This window comes from Bombina bombina, chromosome 4, assembly GCF_027579735.1.
Source record: "Bombina bombina isolate aBomBom1 chromosome 4, aBomBom1.pri, whole genome shotgun sequence".
NCBI classification, from domain to species: domain Eukaryota; kingdom Metazoa; phylum Chordata; class Amphibia; order Anura; family Bombinatoridae; genus Bombina; species Bombina bombina.
This window is the reverse complement of record NC_069502.1, coordinates 269351215-269362117: the sequence shown is the minus strand read 5'-3', so window position 1 is coordinate 269362117 and position 10903 is coordinate 269351215.

Here is a 10903-nt window from a genome sequence, read left to right as displayed (position 1 = left end):
TTGCCTTACTTGTTGTTACACCTGTGCAACACACAGGTGTTCTCAATTCTGGAATTAATCAGAACCAACCCTGTGCAAAACCTCCCTATTTAAGGAAGGCTTTTAGTCTGCATTTTTGTCTTCACATTGGATCTGTTTTGTCAAGTCAGAACCTGTTTCCTGTACTTCTTTGGAGAAAGATTTCACCTTTGCACCTGTTTACAAGGTATTACCAGGAGAAAGCCTTTACCTTTAAACCTGTTACCAATCTACAAGTTTGTTTCATGCTTTATGCAATTCCTGCACCAAGCTATTGCCAGGAGACAGACTTCACCTTTGCACCTGTTTACAAGGTATTACCAGGAGAAAGCCTTTACCTTTAAACCTGTTACCAGTTTGCAAGTTTGTTTCCTGCCTTGTGCATTTCCTGCACTCAGCAATTACAAGGAGAGAGACTTTACCTTTAAATCTGTTACCAGTTTGCAAGTTGTTTCCTGCATTGTGCAATTCCTGCACTCAGCAATTACAAGGAGAAAGACTTTACCTTTAAACCTGCTACCTGTTCACAAGTTGTGTTCTGCCTTGTGCAAATCTTACATTTCAGTTATTACCAGGAGAAAGACTTTCCTTTTTGAATCTGCATCTCTGCTTACTAGTTTTCTTTCTTTTCACTCCTGCTGTATGTGGTCTTAACATACCTGAGTAGCATATTTAAATATCCTGCAAGTATTTGCTTAAACAAAGTATTTTGTTGTTTAAATAAATTTGTTTTCATTTTCAATCAGTATGGCTTCTACTAATCTTCCTTTAAAGCAACTGTTCCAGACAATGAGGCTCTCACAAGATATCCTGAGACAGAACATGACAAAAATAAAAAAAAAAAAAAAAAAATTTTTTTTTTTTTTTGGTGTCGCCCCCCCCCTAGTGACGCCACTGGAAGTGTGATGCGCAGCTCCAATTAGAGGCCATCTAAATACCAATAAGCAATGGCAAAGTCATATTAATTTGCTATTTCTGAACTAAGGGGATCCCAGAGAAGCTTTTACAACCATTTGTCCCATGATTGCACAAGCAGTATAAATAATTTCAATGAGATACCCAGAGTTTGTGAAAAAATTAACAATATTTTTTATTTGATCACATTTGTTGAGAAATAGTGGCATGAAATATACCAAAATGGGCCTAGATCAATTGCTTGTGTTGTCTACCAAAAAATATATAAAGTTTTGACAGGTAAATAAAAAAAAAACAATGCTCTATTTCTGTTTAAATGGAGTGATAGCAAAAATGCTAAAAAAAAATCTCCAGTATTTTGGCCAAGTTTTTCCTCTGAAAGTCCCAGTAGTGAAGGGGTTAAAATTGCAAGTTCTATCTAAATCATGAATGTTTAATTTTAACTTTAATGTCCCTTTAATATTCATGTTACAGTTTCCACATATGATGCAAAAGCATTAGCCTGAATATGATTATAACTCCCATAGTAATGTAAGTAAAGTTTGTTTAAAGCAATCCAAAAATAAATTAGCACATATTACATATCCCAATTTATCATATAAAGTGTAACCAAGACAAACCTTTATATCTTAAGAACAGTGATTTGTTACAAAATAAAGTAGAAGTATATTGTATAGGCAGTTTTCAATGCTGACCCAGCTGAAAGAATCCCATTAATCCCATTAACTTTAAATAGCATCTATATTCTTTATGAGAAATATCTAAACATTTTTAATTGTTGGTCATTCACATTCACAATTGTAAATTTATTGTGAAGGAAAAAAGAACAGCAGTGTACTTTTTGTTTAAACAGATCTACTGCAATCATGTACTAAATCTACTTGATTTATTGCAGCAGAACGCTAGCAGAAGTTATGCCATGCTGTGCTCAGGCACAACCAGAGATTTAAACAGATCTCATGATTATTTCTCAAGATGTGCTTTGTTCCTGGAAATTTAACATGCAACAAATCACAAATAACTCTTATTGCAAAAGCTCATGCAGGGACATATGATTTCCTGATCATACATCAAATATGATGTTTACCCATTCAACTGGAGTTCTTACTGACGAGGTTGAAAGGTTGTATGTATATATGTGTGTGTATATATATATATATATATATATATATATATATATATATATATATATATATATATATATATATATATATATACAGTATCCCACAGAAGTGAGCACACCCTCACATTTTTGTAAATATTTTATTATATCTTTTTATGTGACAACACTGAAGAAATTACACTTTGCTACAATGTAAAGTAGTGTGTGTACAGCCTGTATAACAGTGTAAATTTGCTATCCCCTCAAAATAAATCAACACACACCCATTAATGTCTAAACCGTTGGCAACAAAAGTGAGTACACCCCTAAGTGAAAAAGTCCAAATTGGACCCAAAGTGTCAATATTTTGTGTGGCCACCATTATTTTCCAGCACTGCCTTAACCCTCTTGGGCATGGAGTTCACCAGAGCTTCACAGGTTGCCACTGGAGTCCTCTTCCACTCCTCCATAACGACACCACCTTCAATTTGAGGATGCTCCACAGATGCTCAATAGGGTTTAGGTCTGGACATATGCTTGACCAGTCCATCACCTTTACCCTCAGCTTCTTTAGCAAGGCAGTGGACATCTTGGAGGTGTGTTTGGGGTCGTTATCATGTTGGAATACTGCCCTGAGGCCCAGTCTCGAAGGGAGGGGATCATGCTCTGCTTCAGTATGTCACATTATATGTTGGCATTCATGGTTCCCTCAATGAACTGTAGCTCCTCAGTGCCGGCAGCACTCATGCAGGCCCAGACCATGGCACTCCCACCACCATGCTTGACTGTAGGCAAAACACACTTGTCTTTGTACTCCTCACCTGGTTTCCGCCACACACGCTTATCACCATCTGAACCAAATACGTTTATCTTGGTCTCATCGGACCACAGGACATGGTTCCAGTAATCCATGTCCTTAGTCTGCTTGTCTTCAGCAAATTGTTTGCGGGCTTTCTTGTGCATCATCTTTAGAAGAGGCTTCCTTCTGGGATGACAGCCATGCAGACCAATTTGATGCAGTGTACGGTGTATGTTCTGAGCACTGACAGGCTGACCCTTCACCCCTTCAACCTCTGCAGCAATGCTGGCAGCACTCATACCTCTATTTCCCAAAGACAACCTCTGGATATGATGCTGAGCACATGCACTCAACTTCTTTGATCGGCCATGGCGAGGCCTGTTCTGAGTGGAACCTGTCCTGTGAAACCGCTGTAGTGTCTTACCCACCGTGCTGCAGCTCAGGGTCTTGGCAATCTTCTTATAGCCTAGGCCATCTTTATGTAGAGCAACAATTCTTTTTCTCAGATCCTCAAAGAGTTCTTTGCCATGAGGTGCCATGTTGAACTTTCAGTGACCAGTATGAGAGTGTGTGAGAGCGAGAACACCAAATTTAACACACCTGCTCCCCATTCACACCTGAAAAGTGTACTCACTTTTATTGCCAACGGTTTAGACATTAATGGCTGTGTGTTGAGTTATTTTAAGGGGACAGCAAATTTACAGCTATACAGGCTGTACACTCACTACTTGTAGCAAAGTGTCATTTCTTCAGTCTTGTCGCATGAAAAGATATAATAAAATATTTACAAAAATGTGAGGGTATGTACTCACTTTTGTGGGATACTGTATATATATATAATATATATATATATATATATATATATATATATATATATATATATATATATATGTGTGTATGTATGTGTGTATATATATATATATATATATATATATATTTATGTGTATGTATGTGTGTATATATATATATATATATATATATATATATATATATATATATATATATATATATATGCATATGTGTGTATGTATGTGTATATATATATATATATATATGAATGAAAAGAACTATGAATAACAGCGCTATGAAGATAGTATAAGGACTTTAAGTGAATTATTACTAAGTACTAATAAGACCTGTAATGCTACCTTAATAACCTGACAGAGTATTCTTGGTGGCTCCCGCCACCAAAATTACAGAGTCTGTAAATTAAAATGAATGTAAAGATTGGTTGTAGGCGCAAGAACAGGGGGCTTGTAACTGAAAGTTATTCAGTTTGCATCAGAAATACAATACAATAAAATTATATAATACAATAAAATATTATATATTAAACTCTTAAAAAGTGTTATAGTCCAGTGATAATAGTCCCTGAAGCAATCTAAAAAAGTTCCCACGTGAAATAAATTCTTCTAAAAGACAAGCTCCAGGTAAGTTGGTGTGCCCAAAATGACCAATAGGGATAGATGAACTTCTTACTTACAAAAAACTACCTCAATTAAAATGAGGTAAGTGCCGCACAGATTGTCAAGTAGTTAGCTCTCTAGTCATTGGCTCATCCCCACAGGTACAGTGGATATAAAAAGTCTACACACCCCTGTTAAAATGTCAGGTTTTTGTGATGTAAAAAAAATGAGACAAAGATAAATCATTTCAGAACTTTTTCCACCTTTAATGTGACCTATAAACTGTACAACTCAATTAAAACAAACTGAAATCTTTCAAGTAAAGGGAAATAAAAATAAAAAACTAAAATAATATGGTTGCATAAGTGTGAACACCCTTAAACTAATACTTTATTGAAGCACCTTTTGATTTTATTACCGCACTCAGTCTTTTTGGGTATGAGTTTTTAAGCATGGCACATCTTGACTTGGCAAGATTTGCCCACTCTTCTTTGCAAAAACAATCTAAATCTGTCAGAATGTGAGGGCATCTCCTGTGCACAGCCCTCTTCAGATCACCCCACAGATTTTGAATTGGATTCAGGTCTGGGCTCTGGCTGGGCCATCCCAAAACTTTAATCTTCTTCTGGTGAAGCCATTCCTTTGTTGATTTGGATGTATGCTTTGGGTCGTTGCCATGCTGAAAGATGAAGTTCCTCTTCATGTTCAGCTTTCTAGCAGAAGCCTGAAGGTTTTGTGCCAATTTTGTCTGGTATTTGGAACTGTTCATTATTCCCTCTACCTTGACTAAGGCCCCAGTTCCAGCTGAAGAAAAACAGCCCTAAAACATGATGCTGACACCACCATGCTTCACTGTGGGTATGGTGTTCTTTTAGTGATATGCAATGTTGTTTTTGCACAAAACATATCTTTTGGAATTATGGCCAAAAATTTCAACTTTGGTTTAATCAGACCAGAACACCTTTTGCAACATGCTTTTGGGAAACTTCAGATGTGTTTTGCAAAATTTAGCCGGGCTTGGATGTTTTTTTTTTGTAAGAAAAGGTTTCCGTCTTGCCACTCTACCCCATAGCCCAGACACATGAAGAATACGGGCAATTGTTGTCACATGTACCACACAGCCAGTACTTGCCAGATATTCCTGCAGCTCCTTGAATGTTGCTGTAGGCCTCTTGGCAGCCTCCCTGACCAGTTTTCTTCTCATCTTTTCATCCAGTTCTTGGTAATGTCACTGTTGCACCATATTTTCTTCACTTGATGATGACTGTCTTCACTGTGTTCCATGGTATATCTAATGCCTTGGAAATTCTTTTGTACCCTTCTCCTGACTGATACCTTTTAACAATGAGATCCCTCTGATATTTTAGAAGCTCTCTGCGGACCATGGCTTTTGCTGTAGGATGCGACTAACAAAATGTCAGGAAAGACCTACTAGAACAGCTGAATTTTATTTGGGGTTAATCAGAAGCACTTTAAATGATGACAGGTGTGTACTGACTCCTATTTAACATGATTTTGAATGTGATTGCTTAATTCTGAACACAACTACATTCCCAGTTATAAAAGGGTGTTCACACTTATGCAACCATATTATTTTAGTTTTTTATTTTTATTTCCCTTTACCTAAAAGATTTCAGTTTGTTTTTCAATTGAGTTGTACAGTTTATAGGTCAAATTAAAGGTGGAAAAAGTTTTGAAATGATTTATCTTTGTCTCATTTATTTACATCACAGAAACCTGACATTTTAACAGGGGTGTGTAGACTTTTTATATACACTGTAGATCTGCTTCCTTCAATGCCCCTTGCAGAAAGATTTCCTCTTTGTTTATTCTCTCAGAGTAGTTGCAATCCCATTCAGAATTGATATGGAGAGATAAATAAATACAAAGATAGTGCAATATTGTTTTTGTAAAGCACACTCACGGCTAGATTACGAGTTTTGCGGTATGAGGTGTGCAGTATTAACTTGCACGTTATTATCACCGCTCACTTACCTACAGCGCTGGTATTACAGGTTTTCATAAACCCGGCGTTAACAGGCAATAAGTGAGCGTAGAGCAAAATTGAGCTCCATACCGCACTCCAATACCAGCGCTGCTTAAGTCAGCGGTGAGCTGGTTTTACGTGCTCGTGCTCGATTTCCCCATAGACATCAATGGGGAGAGCCGGGTGAAAAAAAGCCTAACACCTGCAATAAAGCAATGTAAAGTTCTGTAACGCAGCCCCATTGATTCCTATGGGGAAACTAAATTTATGTTTGCACTTAACACCCTAACATGAACCCCGAGTCTAAACACCCCTAATCTTACACTTATTAACTCCTAATCTGCCGCTCCAGACATCGCCGACACCTACATTATACTTATTAACCCCTAATCTGCCACTCCGGACATCGCCACTATAATAAATATATTAACCCCTAAACTGCCGAACTCCCGCATCGCAAACACTAGTTAAATATTATTAACCCCTAATCTGCCACCCCTAACATCGCCGCCACCTACCTACATTTATTTACCCCTAATCGGCCGCCCCCAACGTCGCTGCCACTATATTAAAGTTATTAACCCCTAAACCTAAGTCTAACCCTAACACCCCCTAACTTAAATATAATTAAAATAAATCTAAATAAAAATTCCTATCATTACCTAAATTATTCCTATTTAAAACTAAATACTTACCTGTAAAATAAACCCTAAGCTAGCTACAATATAACTAATAGTTACATTGTAGCTAGCTTAGGGTTTATTTTTATTTTACAGGCAAGTTTGTATTTATTTTAACTAGGTAGAATAGTTACTAAATAGTTATTAACTATTTACTAACTACCTAGCTAAAATAAATACAAATTTACCTGTAAAATAAAACCTAACCTGAGTTACACTAACACCTAACCTTACACTACAATTATAAATAAAAAAGCCCCCCCCACAATAAAAAAAAACCTAGCCTAAACTAAACTACCAATAGCCCTTAAAAGGGCAATGCCCCAAAGAAATCAGCTCTTTTACCTGTAAAAACAACCCCCAACAATAAAAACCCACCACCCACACAACCAAACCTCTCAAATAATAACCTAACTAAAAAAAAACCTAAGCTCCCCATTGCCCTGACAAGGGTATTTGTATGGGCATTGCCCTTAAAAGGGCATTTAGCTCTTTTTCAGCCCAAAAGCCCTAATCTAAAACTGAAACACACCCAATAAACCCTTAAAAAAAACTAACACTCACCCCCGAAGATCCATTTACAGTTTTGAAGACCGGACATCCATCCTCAACGAAGCCGGGAGAAGTCCTCAGCGAAGCGGCAAGAAGTCCTCAACAAAGCCGGGAGAAGTCTTCATCCAAGCCATCAGAAGTGGTCCTCCACACGGGCAGAAGTCTTCATCCAGACGGCATCTTCTATCTTCATCCATCGAGGAGCAGGTCCATCTTCAAGACATCCGGCGCAGAGCTTCCTCTTCAAACGAAGTCTTCTTCCCGAATGAATGTTTCTTTAAGTGACGTCATCCAAGATGGCGTCCCTTGAATTCCGATTGGCTGATAGAATCAGCCAATCAGAATTAAAGGTGAAAAAATCCTATTGGCTGAACTTCAATCCTATTGGTTGATCCAATCAGCCAATAGGATTGAGCTCGCATTCTATTGGCTGATTGGAAGAGCCAATAGGATTTTTTCACCTTTAATTACAATTGACTGATAGAATTCTATCAGCCAATCGGAATTCAAGGGACACCATCTTGGATGACGTCACTTAAAGAAACATTCATTCGGGAAGAAGACTTCGTTTGAAGAGGATGCTCCAAGCCGGATGTCTTGAAGATGGACCCACTCTGCGCCGGATGGATGAAGATAGAAGATGCTGTCTGGTTGAAGACTTCTGTCCGTCTGGAGGACCACTTCTGCCGGATGGATGAAGATAGAAGATGCTGTCTGGATGAAGATTTCTGTCTGTCTGGAGGAAGACTTCTCCCGGCTTTGTTGAGGACTTCTTGCCGCTTCGCTGAGGACTTCTCCCGGCTTCGTTGAGGATGGATGTCCGGTCTTCAAAACTGTAAGTGGATCTTCGGGGGTGAGTGTTAGTTTTTTTTAAGGGTTTATTGGGTGGGTTTTAGTCTTAGATTACGGCTTTTTGGCTAAAAAAGAGCTAAATGCCCTTTTTTTTGTGCAATGCCCATACAAATGCCCTTTTCAGGGTAATGGGGAGCTTAGGTTTTTTAGTTAGGATTTTATTTGAGAGGTTAGTTGTGTGGGTGGTGGGTTTTACTGTTGGGGGGTTGTTTGCATTTTTTTTTACAGGTAAAAGAGCTGATTTCTTTGGGGCAATGCCCCGCAAAAGGCCCTTTTAAGGGCTATTGGTAGTTTAGTTTAGGCTAGGGTTTTTTTTTTATTTTGGGGGGCTTTTTATTTTGATAGTGCTATAAGATTAGGTGTAATTAGTTTAAATATCTGATAATTTCTTTTTTTATTTTGTGTAATTTAGTGGGGGGGGTTAATTTAGGTAATTGTATTTAATTTAGGTAATTTATTTAATTGTAGTGTAAGGTTAGGTGTTAGTGTAACTCAGGTTAGGTTTTATTTTACAGGTAAATTTGCATTTATTTTAGCTAGGTAGTTAGTAAATAGTTAATAACTATTTAGTAACTATCCTACCTAGTTAAAATAAATACAAACTTGCCTGTAAAATAAAAATAAAACCTAAGCTAGCTACAATGTAACTATTAGTTATATTGTAGCTAGCTTAGGGTTTATTTTACAGGTATTTAGTTTTAAATAAGATTTATTTAGGTAATGATAGGAATTTTTATTTAGATTTATTTTAATTATATTTAAGTTAGGGGGTGTTAGGGTTAGATTTAAGTTTAGGGGTTAATAAATTTAGTATAGTGGCGGCGACGCTGGGGGCGGGTGATTAGGGGTTAATAATATTTAACAAGTATTTGCGAGGCGGGAGTGTGGCGGTTTAGGGGTTAACATGTTTATTCTAGTGGTGGCGATGTCCGGAGTGGCAGATTAGGGGTTAATAATTTTATTTTAGTGTTTGCGATGCGGGAGGGCCTCGGTTTAGGGGTTAACAGGTAGTTTATGGGTAGTAGTGTACTTTTTAGCACTTTAGTTATGAGTTTTATGCTACAGCTTTGTAGTGTAAAACTCATAACTACTGACTTTAGATTGCGTTACGAATCTTGCGGGATAGGCTGTACCGCTCACTTTTTGGCCTCCCAGAAAAAGCTTGTAATATCGGCGCTATGGAAGTCCCATTGAAAAAAGACTTTATGCAAATTGCGTAAGTTAATTTGCGGTACGGCCAAAAAAGTGTGCGGTGCCCCTAAACCTGCAAGGCTCGTAATACCAGCGGGAGTGAAAAAGCAACTTTATGATCCCTAACGCTGCTTTTTTACTCATTTCGCAAAACTTGTAATCTAGTTGTCAGTATTTTATTAGATTAAAAAGATAAAACTTGCTTACATTTTTTTACCTCAATATACATATGAGGTATCAATATCCTTTGTTATGACAATCATTCCAAGTAGCAACAAGTGCGGAAACCCTTTCTTGCTTAAACAACGGTTCACATGTAAAATCAGCTGTTTAACCAGGGGAACATAGATTTTATCAAGATAAATTGTCCTACGCGTTTCAAAGGTGACTTATGGGTGATACCTGCCTTCTTCATCCGAGGATCCTCTGATGAAGAAGGCAGGTATCACCCATGAGGAAATCTTTCTGCAAGGGGCATTGAAGGAAGCAGATCTACCTGTGGGGAGGAGCCAATGACTAGAGAGCCAACTACTTGACAATCTGTGCGGCACTTACCTCATTTTGATTGAGGTAGTTTTTTGTAAGTAGGAAGTTCATCTATCCCTATTGGTCATTTTGGGCACACCAACTTACCTGGAGCTTGTCTTTTAGAAGAATTTCTTTCACGTGGGAACTTTTTTAGATTGTTTCTGGGACTATTATCACTGGACTTGTTGTTGTAATAACTTTTATGCATATATACACCTACAGTATATACACACTTTTTAAGAGTTTATTATATATTTTATTGTATTATATAATTTTATGGTATTGTATTGCTGATGCAAACTGAATAACTTTCAGTTACAAGCCCTGTTCTTGCGCCTACATCCAATCTTTATATATATATATATATATACACACACACACACATAAATACACACATCAGCCTCTTATCTGGGAATCCAAAGCACCTTTGCTAACCAGTCACAAGCCTGTCCTGTTATATGTGGTATAATTAGCATTTAGCAGTAAGAAGAAACTAGAAGACACAGAGCATCCGATTAAAAAACTGAATTTCCAATATACTTTTTATTAAATGGACTTCTTTCTTTTGGCGTGTTTGGTTAAAACCTAGCTCCTTTCTATGCGACCAGGAGTGTGCACCTGGTGACTAGGACTTTATGGAAGCGGTGTTTGCAACAATATTCATTACAGTGTTATTTTGTGCTCAAGGCACCCTCACACTACTGATACCTCAGTATGCTCTCATGCAAAGGAGCTACATTTTAACAAACACTACCAAGAAAGACATACAGTTGATAACAGAAGTTATTTCAATTGTGTGTTTGATCTGAATCATTTTAATAATGAAGGTGGTATAGAACCGATTCTTCTGTTATTCATAATTTATTATACACA